This window comes from Nicotiana sylvestris, chromosome 1, assembly GCF_000393655.2.
Source record: "Nicotiana sylvestris chromosome 1, ASM39365v2, whole genome shotgun sequence".
NCBI lineage: Eukaryota > Viridiplantae > Streptophyta > Magnoliopsida > Solanales > Solanaceae > Nicotiana > Nicotiana sylvestris.
In genome coordinates, this window is record NC_091057.1 from 160,538,541 (window position 1) to 160,553,216 (window position 14,676).

The following is a 14,676-nucleotide window of genomic DNA, read 5'->3' on the forward strand; positions in this document are numbered from 1 at the left end:
GAAGTGATTGTTTCATTATATGATAAATATGTTATTTTATTTGGCCAATCTTTTCAAGAAATATTTTTAAGTGTCATAAACGAAAATATGGAGTGATGATTAAGGATTTCTATAAGACAATTTTTTTATTGACTTAGCTATATAATTAATATTTATTAATTTTATGATTTTAAAATTTTATTTTATAACTCTATATGTTTATGTGCTTGGATAGAGAAAGAAAGCTCTCTCCAAAATGGGAAAAAGTACAATAATAACCATTAAGCCTCAATTCCAAACGAGTTGGGGATACCGTATTTATTAAAACATAGTATTTGAATTTTACTTTTGCAGTAGTGTTTTGTTTTTTTCTAGAAACAATTCTTATCACATTTCTTATTGATTAGAGAAATACAAAAATTAGTATTTTCCTTATGATTAAAAAATAGATGCCTTCTGTTAGTTGGCTAACTATAATTGTGTCGTCTAAAAGAAACTTCAGAATATGTAGCTTTTCAAAATCCTTCTCAGAAAATACTCTTAATTTTTCAAGAATTGTGTGTTATTGTTGGAATTAAAAAGGAAGCATAATAACTTATGAAATTGGAGTAAAATAATTATAAAACTGAAATAAAATCTTATGTTTGCCACATTGACAGAGATGATTGAGAATTAATATAGGATAAAGTTTATTTTTTATTGAGTTAGCTAAAAAGAATGACCAATCATCATTCTAGGAATTTATATTTTTTTTTAACTTTTATTTTAAGCACAATTTTTGATATAATATTTATATATATATTTTTAAAAAAGTTATGCTCATAGAGATGGAGTACACGCGCAAAACGCGTACCCTAAGACTAGTTGTATTAAACATACTTTATCACTCTTATTGATCGCAAGAATTAAAATAATCATTTCAAATCAAGAATACGGAATTTTTCCTTCCGAAGAATTAGATAAACTGGGCAGTCTTTAACTCCAATGGAACTTCCTATTATAAGAAAATAGATCTTATTTTTCTGAATTTATAGTAGACTTTAGAATGACTATTAGTTCATCAAAATGTTTATAATGGTGATTATAATTTTAGTTTGCATACATTGTAGCAAAATATAACTTTCTCCAATACGGAATTATCTTTTGAAGAAAAAAAAGCAATCGAAGGGTATTTTATCGTGTGTTGATTTAAAAATCTCTTAAGCATAATTCCAATGCTGGACGGGAGGACTTCAGAGTGGACAATAAATATTTATTGTCTCTATATAGTTTTGGATGAAAGCGAATGTTTAAAATATTCATTTGATAGTATAATTTTACTCAATATAGAATGTAACAGACCTGAACTAAAGGAATATTAGCGAAATAAGGAAAGACTTTATAAACATGATTTTAATTGATTTTAAAATTCTAAATATTAGAAAATCATGACATGACTATTTTGTCTAATATGAAATTTATTTTTAAGGCTACTTTTGTAACACCCCATGTTTTCGTATGTAAAAGTAAATCACAAGTCAATTGATATAAACTCAGAAATGAGATCATCTTTGAAAGTACATAAATTAAGTTAATCATGTTAACTTGAACGTTACAAATACTTAAGCTCATGAACTGCAAGTACTCAGAGGGTTGAAAGGCTTAGAAGCTAAACGAATTAAAGAAAATTAGTTTCGAAAGTGGATAAGTTGGGAATGTTATAAAATATACTTTTGGGGTGAGACTAGGATGACCAACATGATAAGGAGGTTATGTTATTGAGTTATTTTAGTCTTATAATAGTCATGTATTATGTTTTGAAGTCAAGCGAGTTGTGGAACAAAAATTGGCAAAGACCATCACAAGTTACATTCATAAATATGCTGAAAAGTAGGTCAAATATAGTCGAGCTTTTCTCCCAGTATACTTAGAGTTACAGGGTGATCCACCTATCAAATTATATATCTATAAGTCTAGTTCCTAACACATTAAATCGCTTGTGAATACCACACCGGAGTAGAGAGATATATGTATTTTGGCGAGACTGTGCAGATTGCATAGGTGACAAGTAGGTGTGTCATCTACTTGCTTAAATGAGAGGACTAAATATGTCAAAAAGGGGCTATTTCGGGTCAGCCAAAGAGCCCTTTTAAGGGCTTATTTCTTTCATATTTCACACTCATTATAGAGCTCAAAACTCAGAGATAAGTCACTGCAAAATTCTACCAAAAATTCAACAAAAATCCTAATTGATTTTCTCTTCTATTCAAGTTCTAGTTGGAGAAAAAACCTAAGTGTTGAAGAACCAAGATAGGAGCTGAGATATTCACAAAATAAGGTAAGTATATTGCTCTCCTTCATCCAATTTGTTGCTGGAAAAGTATAGAAATTCGTTCTATAATTGTAAGAACTTACAGGACGGTGATCGGAAACCGCGAGTTCGAGTTATTCATTGTGTAGTAAACTGTTTTGTGGGCTATTTTGTGTTGTTGTTGGATTATGTATTTTTCTATTTTTTTGGAGTTTTGAAGGAAAAATGGTGTTGAGAAATACCATATAAAGGTGGAGTGGTTGGCTGGCCGTTCGTAGTAATATTTTCGAATTGTTTGATATTACTATGGTGGTCGTTTTGCATATGAAGAGATTAGGGTGTGTTAGGCTGTTTTGTGGTATTTTGTTATGGATAAAAGGTTGGAAAATGATGTGTATATATGTTATTGGTGTGTTCTTGTATTGTTGGTGTTGTCTCGAATTGGGAGGAAGTAAAGATTATAGGGGAAATACTACTCGTTTTAATGTAAAATAAGCTTGTTGTTTGTTGTGCGATAGTTGTACCATCTGTAACTTGATGATAGTATTGTTATCGTTGTTGTAGATTAAGGTAAAACGAGACGAGTTCAACATGGTTATTGGACAAATTGAGATAATGTATGATAAGGCTAAACCCTTCCATCATTTTGGCATGATCTCGTAACTACATGTGTTTGATAACAAGACATAATGAGAAGTTTGTATTCCTAAATTTATGTACATTATCCTAGTCTCATAAGTTATAGTATTCTCCCTTACCGGGATATTATATTCAATTAAGTATTGTCTTCTTCAAGTCAAGGGAGCAGAGGGTCTCTCTCTCTCTCTCTCTCTATATATATATATATATATATATATATATATATATATATATATATATATAGTATTACAGTATTTTCACCACCATCGAGCTGTAATCGGTGAGCGACCCCTATTTGGGCAACCTCTGATTAGATGGTAAGTTACATACTGAGCCTAATATGGCCGAGTGCCTATGAGTGAGCCCAGAATGATCGAGATACAGAGCCTAGTATAGTCGGGTGCCTATGAACGAGCCAACTATAGGAGAGCAGTTACACGTACCGAGCCTTATAGGTCGGACAACTATTTTAATTACTATATTGAGAGAGTTGAGTCAATATCAGTAGGTAAGCATATCTTTGGATTATCTTTGATAATTAGTTACTTTCAGTTATTATATTATCAGTTCAGTTTCAACTTTTAGTTATTCTATTGCCGTGCATACTCAGTACAATATTTCGTACTGACATCCCTTTTGTCGGGGACACTGAATTTCATGCTTGCAGGTCCTGATAGAGAAATGGATAGACCTTCCCAATAGACAGAGCCAAACATCAGCTTGGTTGGTAAGCTCCACTTACTCGGAGTTACTAGGTCTAGATCTTGGAGTCCTTTTATATATACAGGTTTGATGGGTAGGTCGAGGCCCTGTCCCGACCATGATACTATTCAGTTATCTATAGAGCCTTGTAGATAAGTCTTGTATATTTTATATATCAGTGTTGTGGCCTTGCCAGCCTTGTGTACATTTTAGTTTGGTATTGTTGGCTGTAGACATTCATGGTGGCCACGTCGGCCTTGATTGGTGTTCCGCTTGCAGGTAGGCCTCGTTGGCCTAAGTTGAGGCTACCCCTCCAGAGTTCACAGTTACAGAGTGGTATGATCGGGCCAAATATGGCACCGGATGCCGGTCACGCCTCCCCAGATTTAGGGCATGACAAACTTGGTATCAAAGCAGTTCTATTCTAGAGAGTCTACAAGCCGTGTCTAGTAGAGCCTTTTTTATAGATGTTTTGTGCACCACATTATATAAACAAGAAGCTACAAGGCATTGAGGAGACTGTTACCCTTCTTTCAAATCCAATCGTGCTATATAGCTGAGTCATAAGAGTTTAAGCCAGGACTTATATTTGCTAATGATATAGAGATGCTTATAATTGGAAAAATTACAGCTAGCTAGTGGGCTAATACAACAGCATGCAAGGGCACTAGTAGAGAGAGAATTCTTGACAACGTGGCCCAGATTGAGGCCCTATCAGATCATGCACACTGGATGTGCAAATTTCCAGATTAAGATCCTAAGATGGGAATATCAAACACACCCCGTGAATAGCATGCCATAGGAGTACTAGAACGTAAAAATATAAGTTTCAATAGGTAATAGAAGCAAGGTGAAGGAGGGTACGAGGTGCCCAATTAGTGAAGATTATCACTGTTTACAATTCAAGTAGAGAAATATAAGCATTTTGATTTACCTTCAAAAGTAATAGAGGTATGTACAATTGGCCACACCCATCTTAGTTATGCCATGCGGAAGCTAATAGATATAGTTTAAGTTAAGGATAGGATATCAAGATCCAGCTAGGGTTAAAGTAACCCAAAATATTGGGTAGATTGTTAGCATTAACTGACACTTCTGAATGATATTTCAAACATGGTAATAGTTCTCCTTGTGAGACACCCAGATGGTGCACTCTAGAATAGTACAATTAGATATTAATACTAGAAGGTTCAGAAAAATTGAGAAGGTAGGCACTGGCATCCTAGAATGGATAAATATTTACTTTAGTATGACTCTCTTCCCTAGTAAAGAGAGAATATTAGGCGACCCGATGAGCCAGTGAGATGGATCAAGAGGAGCTAAAGTGAAAGAATGTTTCGTTGAAGTTTTTTGAATAACGTAATAGTCAAAATATTAGCCGAAGAATAAGAAGAGAGTCATTGAAGCATTATGAGTAATATGTGATAAATGGGTGATAATGGTAAATCAAAATACGACAAGATGATAGAGTCCATAGCCAAGTGAAGGAAAAGGCAAAAGGAGATAGGCCTTGAGACTATAAAAGAGTATAAGCCATAAAGTCATATCCTCATTTTGAGAAAGGAGTTAGTGACTCCAATGTGATTACCAGAAGGAAAAGTCAGACCCCCGGAGTAATAGAAATTAGTATGGGCTAATGAACAAGATAAAACTGAACATGAATTAGGGATTGGAAGATTTGATAATAGTCTACATTGTGAGAGTTTTAAAGATCGCGTTCCGACAATAATAGAATGGACAACAGAAGAATATACTTTAAAGGTCATTCAGGAATATGCATCCCTAAAGAAAGCACTGTGAGCAGAGTTAAGCTTAAGGGATTAAGTATGCCTGTTACACTAGGTGTCACCCTCGTGCATAAGAAATTCAGTTATCCTTGGTACAGAAGAGTTACCGTAAGGCGAGTAAGAGTTAGTGAAGATATGAAAAGACACCAAAAATGAATGGGTAAAACATATATTGATAGATCTTCACATCATTAAATGTTAGTACTCCCCTAAAGAGGGAAAGATGGTGTGATATGGAATAATGTCAGAGTTAAGTGGTTCAAATAACTATAGAATAGTAAAGGAAGAATGCGGTAAAAAGGCAAAAGGAATAAGATAGCATTTATCCAGATCCTATAGATATGTTACAATTCCAGAACATTATGCAAGCACGATACCGTGGAGGGGTAGTAAGTGTTCCTGCATAGGATTTTAGTGATAAATAAGTGCGAATGAACACTTGATACATAAGGAGCCAGTGCGAGAGGTAAGCTAAGACAAAGGAAACAACCTAAGAGAAATTACGCGAAATATAGAAATGAGAATGGACCAACGAGTAGTTAGTAGTTGATTCAGGAAGAGCCTAGTTATGGCTACAAGAGGATACAAACAAATCATTAGACCGTGCAAGATAAATATAGTACACCCAGCATAGTGAATTTTGTCACAGATATGACATCATAATCCTTGAAAAATATTCAGATAGAAGTTGGGGTAGTTGAAGGTACCATGTAAGTGTTACGGAAATAAAAGAGAATGCCACTGTGGAGACAATCAAAATTTTCAGTTCAGAAGTAACCCTATGTGCACAAAGGCGCAGAGGTAAGTAACTAAGGATAATTATGGGCGAGTAAGAACATAATTTTTTTTATGGGGTATACAATGTAATAAGCTCGCAGCTGTACGAGAGTCATAGGGTCTTCCCTAAGTACTACAGTGAAAGACTTGCTGGGAAAATAAGGAAGAAGTCTTCAACCTAAGAATAGTAACTTGAAGAGTAAATGGTCTTGTAACAATATTCTCACTACAACATTCTATGCACTGCATAAGGAAGTGGCACCTATCGTGGCTAATGAGCGAGAAGTAAAATCGAAAGTAATATTCCAGATCATATGAGTTGCAAAAAAATTCCAGCATGTGTGGGAACTAGGATAAGTCAAGTATTCATGAAACAAGTGGCAACAAGACCAGGAAAAATAATTGCTTATATTTAAAGAAAGGAACGAAAGGAATTATTCGGTCAATGACCCAAAGTTAGTTACATTATGAACATACTTAAAATTTTAGTGTATTATCTATACAGTATATATGTTGACATTCATACAACCGTAGAAGACTCCAGTATAAGTTAAAAGAAAGAATTAAGTCCAGGTCACAAACAAGCTTGAAATGTTAGAAGATTATATCATGAATGTTCTATAGCGTCCATGGAAGGCTAAAGTAATAACTAATATCCTGAGCCTGAGATCGAAAGATAGCTTAAGCCTACATAAAGGCTGAGAGAGAAGAGGAAACTAAAGAGTTACATTATCTAAGTAAATCAGAAGTCTTATTATTAGACCCAGATAATTAAAGAAATCGTGATTGAGAATATTGCATAATCACTTTTAATATCAAAGGTACAAGAGAGATAGTAAAGAAGCCATATTCTATAATGGCTCTACGATAAAGCCAGTTAGAAGAGTACCAGCCTCATAAGAAATCAGTATGAAGCTCCCACCGGATTGTGTATGCAGTAAAGGTGCAAGTTTATCGTAGGGTGAATGTTCCATAGCATCCATGAAAGGCTAAAGTAATAACTAATACCTTAAGCCACAGATCGGAAGATAGCTCAAGCCTACATAAAGGCTGAGAGAGAAGAGGAAACTAAAGAATTATATCATCTAAGTAAATCAGGAGTCTGATTTTTAGACCCAAATAATTATAGAAATCGTGATTGAGAACATTGCAGAATCACTCTTAATATCAGAGGTACAAGAGAGGTAGTAAAGCATCCATATTCTATAACGACTCTACGACAAAGCTAGTTAAAAGAGTACCAACCTCATAAGAAATTAGTATGAAGCTCTCGTTGAATTGTGTATGCACTAGAGGTACAAGTTTATAGTAGAGCTTCAAGTTGTAGATATGAATTCTACCTGTATGGAAGACAAGTTATGAAAGAGACAGAATATACAATAAGGGAACCTGATAGGGAACCTGACTCACTTGGACTACACTGTATTTAACGGATTCCAACTAAAGGTGAACTGCTACAACTTTGGGAGCTAGGAAACTAAATAAGAACCTGATACCCTTGTGGTTCCCTCATAGCAGTACAAAGTCAATTGGACACAGCTAGAAATGAAGTGACTGCCTGCACTGTTTCTGCTGCACTGCACTATTTCCAGCGCCCACTCATTCCTTGACCAACTAAAGTGCTCACATCATTTCAAGTGATGTGATCAAGGTGTACCAACGATGAGTTTATATTAAAACATCACTTGAATGTTTCAGTTTCTCATTCAAGCATTTGGCAAAAATAGAGAAATCAATCATCACGAGCTTGAAGAACAAAGTTGAACGCAACTACGGACCAACTTTATAAAGTTAGCATATTGGTGTCCTTAGTTGAGTTGTAACTTTGTGATTGTACTTATTGTATCTCCTAAATTTCTTAGCTAGAAGCGTTGATTAGGAATCTTCTTGTAAAATCCGTAAACTCCTTGAGTTTATGTTGTGACTAGGTTTAGTCATAAGCAAAAGCCTTTGTAACTGTAGAGTGACAAAGTGACTTGTGGTGAGAGCATCATAAGTTAGTAAAATTCTTTGTAACTAGGGAGTCACAAAGTGCCTTATGGTAAGAGTACCACAAGTTAGTTGAGTTAAATTCTTTGTAATGGAGTCATTACAAAGTGACTTGTAATAGGTTTTTACAAGTTAGTGAAATTGAAAGCCTACTGGTGTAGGTCGTGGTTTTTGGTCCCCTTATGTAGGATTTTTCCACGTAAAAATCCTGTGTTTCATTTACTTACAGTTTATTAGCATTCTCAGCAGAATATCATATAGGAGTAGGTACTCTACCATTTGGTGGACTCATACAAACTAACACTCCCCATGCTCACTATCTTTCTACTCAAGACATTCGCTACTACATTCACCTTACTCAAATAATACAAGATAGTCATATTATAATCTTTAAGCAGCTCAAGCCACCTACGCTATCTCAAATTCAAATCTTTTTGCTTGAACAAGTGCGGAAGACTCGGATGATCAGTGTAAACCTTACATGACACAACATACGAGTAATTCCTCCATATCTTAAGTGCATGTACCACCGCTGCCAACTCAAGTCATGTATTGGGTAATTCTTCTCATGAGGCTTTAACTGCCACGGTGCGTAAGCAATACTCTACTCTCCTGCATCAACACCACACCAAGACAAATGTGTGAAACATCATAATTCCTATGGCCCTAAACCTGTGGGCAATATCAACATTGGGGTTATGGTCAAAGCAATTTTGAGCTACTAAAAATGCTTCTCACATTCTTCAAACCATCTAAAAAATATCATTCTAAGTCAACTTAGTCAATAGGCCTGCAATGGATGAAACTCTCTCCACAAAATGACGACACTAGCCCGCCAAACCTAAGAAACTCCTAATTTATGTAGCTGTAGAAGGTCTAGGACAACCCTGAAATGCCTCAATCTTCTTCAGATCCACCTTGATACCATCACTAGACACCACGTGACCTAAGAAGGCTACTAAATCCAACCAAAACTCACATTTTGAAAGCTTAGCATAAAGCTTTCTATCCTTCAAATTCTGAAGTACCAATCTCAAGTGTTGCTCATGCTCCTCCCTACCATGTTCATCAAATTATTGAATGCCCCTGGAGTGTTAGCCAATCCAAATTATTTTACCAAGACTCATAATGACTGTATTGAGTCCTAGGAGCCATCTTAGAGATATCTGAAGCCCTAATTTTTAACTGATGATAACTCAGTCTCAAGTCTATCTTAGAGACACCTTAGCACCCTGAAGCTGATCAAACAAATTATCCATACGAGGCAATAGATACTTGTTCTTGATAGTAATCTTGTTCAACTGCCTTACTAGATACAGATCCTCATAGAACCATCCTTATTTTTCGCAAATAATAACGGTTAGCCCCAATGATACACTTGGTCTAATGAATTCCTTATCAGGAAAATCTTGCAACTGCTCCTTCAATGTCTTCAACTCTACTGGAGCCATGTGATATGGTAGAATAAATATGGAATGAGTGCTAAGAACCAAGTCAATACCAAAATCAATATCTCTATCTAATGGAATGCCTGACAAATTCGTAGGTAACACCTGTGAAAACTCCCTCACAATCGGTACCGAATCCGTGGAAGGAACTTCTGTACTAGGATGTCGAACAAAAGCTAAATATTCCAAATATCCCTTCTCAATCATCCGTTAAGTCTTCAGAAACGAGATCACCCTACTAGGGATATAACCAAGAGGGCCCTTTTATTCCAACCTTGGTAATCTCGCCATAGCCAACATCACAGTCTTGGCATGATAATTCCGATAGCATGATACAAGGACAACTAATCCATACCAAGAATTACATTGAAGTTAACCATGTCTAATAACAAAAGATCAACTATCGTATCAAAGCTTTGAATGGTAACCACACAAGATTGGTATAAATTTCAACTACAATAGAACCACACGCCGGTGAGACACAAAAACAAGAATATCAAGAGAATCGCAAGACATACTCAAGTGTGATGCAAAATATGAGGACACATACGAATCAGTGAAACCCAGATCAAATAACACCAAAGCATCTCTACGACAGACCGAGATAATACTGAAGTATCTCTATCACCATCTGGAGCTATATGTGGCTCAATTGATGTCACTCTAGCACGAGCATGAGTAGTTGACGGTACTACTGCACGTGCTCCAGTTGGGCTCTAGCTCTGCGTTGCCATGGTCTCTACCCCTAGTAGGGGCCACAACCTAAGGCTTTAGATCCTGCTCAGCTACGGCTGAGGCACGTGTCCTCACCATCTGTTATTGAATAAGAGAGTAAAAATTCAAACCTTAGGATAAAACAAAATTGCATGATAGAGAAAGAAAGAAAGTGAAGTTTCCTAAGTGTCACGTAACCTCTCGAAGTTAAGTATCGACGTTTCCATATCGATCCACAAGACTACTAAACATGCTCATGACTTGTGAGATCTATGCAACCTAGGGCTCTAATATAAAGCTATCACGAGCCAAAATCCCACCAATGGTCGTGATGGCACCTAACACGCCAGCTATGCAAACCAATCATGCAATACTTGAACAAATGATAGAAGTGAAGCAATATATATCACATCCGACTGAGATCTATAGCATAAATAAGTCTAAAACTGGCAAATATGCAAAAATAGTAATACAATCCCTAAAAACTAGCGTTAATGAGTACATGAGCTCTAAGAATTTCATAATACAGCAGTCCAAAATAAGTACAACACTATCTTAAGCAAATAAGATTCTAAAACATGATAAGGAGATGATTTCGAGGTTTGCGGATGAATGGACTGCACCACCACAAGTCTCCTGAGTACAACAACGAGCTACTCCTCAACCTTGCTAGTGCCAACATCTAGATTTGCACAAAAAAATATACAGAGGTGTAGTATGAGTATAACTGACCCAATGTACTCAATAAGTACCAAGAGTAACCTCAGCGAAGTAGTGGCAAGATTGATCAACTACACTTACTATCATAACTTGAATAGTCCATGAATAAATACAATACAAACATCTAGAAGAAACAACGGATAAGGTGATCAAATACAATTAATAGAGATAAATAGCATATTTTTAGTTAAAGAATGATTAAAAAAACTCATACTGGCACGCCAAATCAGCATATAAAGATGATATGCTTCACAAAGCATTATTATAAATGCCGAGTACATGAGTATATAATGTCTATGCATGAATAAGACTCGAAGCCATCAACTGACACTCCCCATACGTCCAATAAACCTGCGCACATATGGCTCAAGGTACAATGGGTGATTATCTGACTCTGAAGGGATGGATCCAAATTCATGTGCTACATGAACAACTCACGTGCTCATAATAATATCACTCTCATGGACAACTCATGTGCCATAATACTTATGTTATACGGACAACTCACATACCTCAACCTCACTCCATATGTGAGTTTTCATATACATAGTGCATGCATAAACGCCATAAATAACGTAAATGATGTATATGGACATAAGAGATTTACATGCAAAGACACGTGCATGTGAACAGTATGACTACAACTAGAACAAGTAGGACATGAAGTCGCAATTATCCATTTACGCTCAACAAGGTATCAAACGCCTAAAACATGGTTTTTAGCATAAGTAAGGAAGCTAACGTAGTCACACCAGAATAACAACAAGTCATAAATAGCATGTTATCTTATTTCAAAGCATTAGAGTAGTCGAAAATCTATCCCGAGCATGAATAGCCCATGGTACTCGCATATATGCTAGCCAACATGCATATACGACGCCCCCAATACATAGCAAACAATCAAACAATGTCAATTTCCTAAGTTAGATTCCCTCAAGCTAAGTCTAGGCAAGATACTTACCTTTGGAAGCCTAATCAACCCTCCAAACTGTCTTTCCTTTAGAAATCATCTCCAACCGGCTCAAATCTAACCAAATAATACTCAATAAGGTTAAATAAAATCATATGACTTGATTTTCAAACAATAAAGCTTCCGTCTTTAATCAATTCTAAAAAAAGTCAATAAAAGTCAACTCGGGCCCACATGGTCAAAACCTAAGTCTAGGGGTAGATCATGTTTACTCATAACCCTAAGAGTCCAAATATGTATTTTGTTTTCAAATTCAAGTCCAAATTGATGCTCAAAACCTCAATTTTTACTCTCTTAATTTGTAGACAAATAACCCAAATTCACTTGCTCAAATTCATGTTTTGATGTTTAATCTTGTGATAAATTCATATATAATACATAGATTTAGGTTAGAATCATTTACCCCAAGGTCCTCAAAATGAGCTCCAAAAGTTGGAAAATGGCTCACAAATGCTTTCAGTTAATTTGGTCTAAAAATACTTTTAACAATTTTTTAAGCTCAAATATACCCCTGAAACTAACGGATGGATAAATTTGAATCTTTAGAATAGCCACGTGGCATTCCCTAAGCCTGTCACGTGTTGTATTTATAATTAAAATTAAACGCACCCATATCTCAAAAAATCCAATCGGCTTAGCCTGGTAACCCGCTTCTTTAAACATAAACCTAGGACCTCATTCTTCAGTTTTTTCAGGCCTTGTATTCAGTTCATGTCAATGATATTTTGAAGCAGTTGCTTCAGTTTGCAGCAGTCTTTCTATCAGTTGTTTATTTAAATTGAAGTTCATGTCAATCGTATTGCATTGCAGCAGTTTCTTTAGGCCTTGACATTGTATTGTTTTGCAGTAGAGACTTCAGGCCTTGGTGAAGTTCATGTCAATGTGTTGGTATTTTAACTGCTTCAGTTTTGAAATGGTGTTGTGAGGGTGTTCAAGAGTCTTTGAAATGGTTAATGTTCTAAGCTTTAGGTTCTTGAAAAGTTTTGAGTCCTTAGGCTCTTGTCTTTGTTTAATGGATCCATGTAGTTCCATCTTCTTACATCTCATTTTGTCATTGCAAATTTCAATTCTCTTGCAAAAGACATGAAAAGAATGGATCTATGTGTTTAACCAAAAATCTGAGTCTTTGGTCAAAGCTAAAAAGAAATTCGGGTTACTGATAATCAGGAGACAAAAATAAAATACTTTTGAGAACGATGGTAAAAAAGCAATAGATGTGTATTTCAATGAATTCTCAATAGTATTCCGTGTCCTTACAAATGATGATACTTCTTCCTTTTATAGATAATTCTAGGTAAAGGAATGAAGTCTCAGCTTTAATGATATAATCATGAGTAATAAATGACATTAAATAAGCCGTTATGCAATCATTCCTATTAAATACCAATTTTGTAACGTATCAAGTATTTAATAATGAATTTGGACTCCTTTCTGTCATCAGATCTTTGCCTTCAATGCCTTCTAATCCGTTGGCTGTAAATAATTTAAAGTGGTACGAGACTCGTATCTATACGTCGTCTCGTGCCTATTTAAATTCTTCTTCCCGTGGCTGTCTCCATCCGTGCCTCTTTAGTCAATTGCTGTGCTTTGACCATTTAACTAATCCACGTGTCATGCCACATCATCTTTAATATAAACTCAATTTTTTCCCAATACATATAGTCCCCCCACTTTCCATTTTTTTTATCAATTAAATAATTAGGAAGTGGATCTTCATGTAAAATGAATTTTTGCCACAATTAATGCTCATGACAGTATTAAAGTCTCAATAGTCTTTTCCATTTAATGTTTTGCCCATGTGTCATTTTCTAATTGATTCTGCTATTCATACCCTTTTTCGAGACTTCTTCATTCTCACTATTTACGAAGTGATAGCTGCCTTTATTATAGGCTTTTCATCATTACACTTCTAAAGTTGACGGTTCCCATTTTACACATAACTTTGTCTTCCTTTGTCTTCTTCACAAATCTTCAGCACATACTTCCTTCTTAACAATGTCTTCTTCAAACCCTAACCGTAAAAAAGTTCCAATTCTAGATCAATTCCCCAACGCCCCTGTTAGACACAGAAGAGGCGGAGGAGGTAGGCTTCGAACAGGGTTAGAATCTACGCGAGGCGGCTCCTCTGGTTCTTCTTCAAGGAGTTCTATCCCAAAAGCCCCTTCTTCTAAAAGTAGGGAAATTCTTGATTCTTCTCAAGAACCCTCAGTTGATGATATAGTTCCCAGCGATTTGTCTTTTGAAAGTGACAAAACGTCTCTTCAAAAACAAATTAAAAATTTAGAAAGAGCCGATACTTACCCAACAATAGTAACCGAGCTTACAATCCCCACCATAAGAAGAGATTGTAACTGGAAGGATAGTCTCCGAATGTCAATTCCTTCCCCAAATCAAAGAATTTCCTCTTTTAGAAGTGGGTATTCTTCTGTTTACACTTACCCCTTCACTTTAGGTTTTAATCCTCCGATTGACCCAGTTATTCTCGATTTTTGTCGTTTCTTTACAATTTGTTTGGCCCAAATCGGTCCATTGGTGTGGAGAACAGTGGCTTGTTTGAGATATTTATCCTCCAAGGCCAATGTCAATTTCACCTTTTCTCACCTCATTCATCTATACCATCCTAACTTAATACGCCATGGGGTTTTTACCTTAACTGCAAGG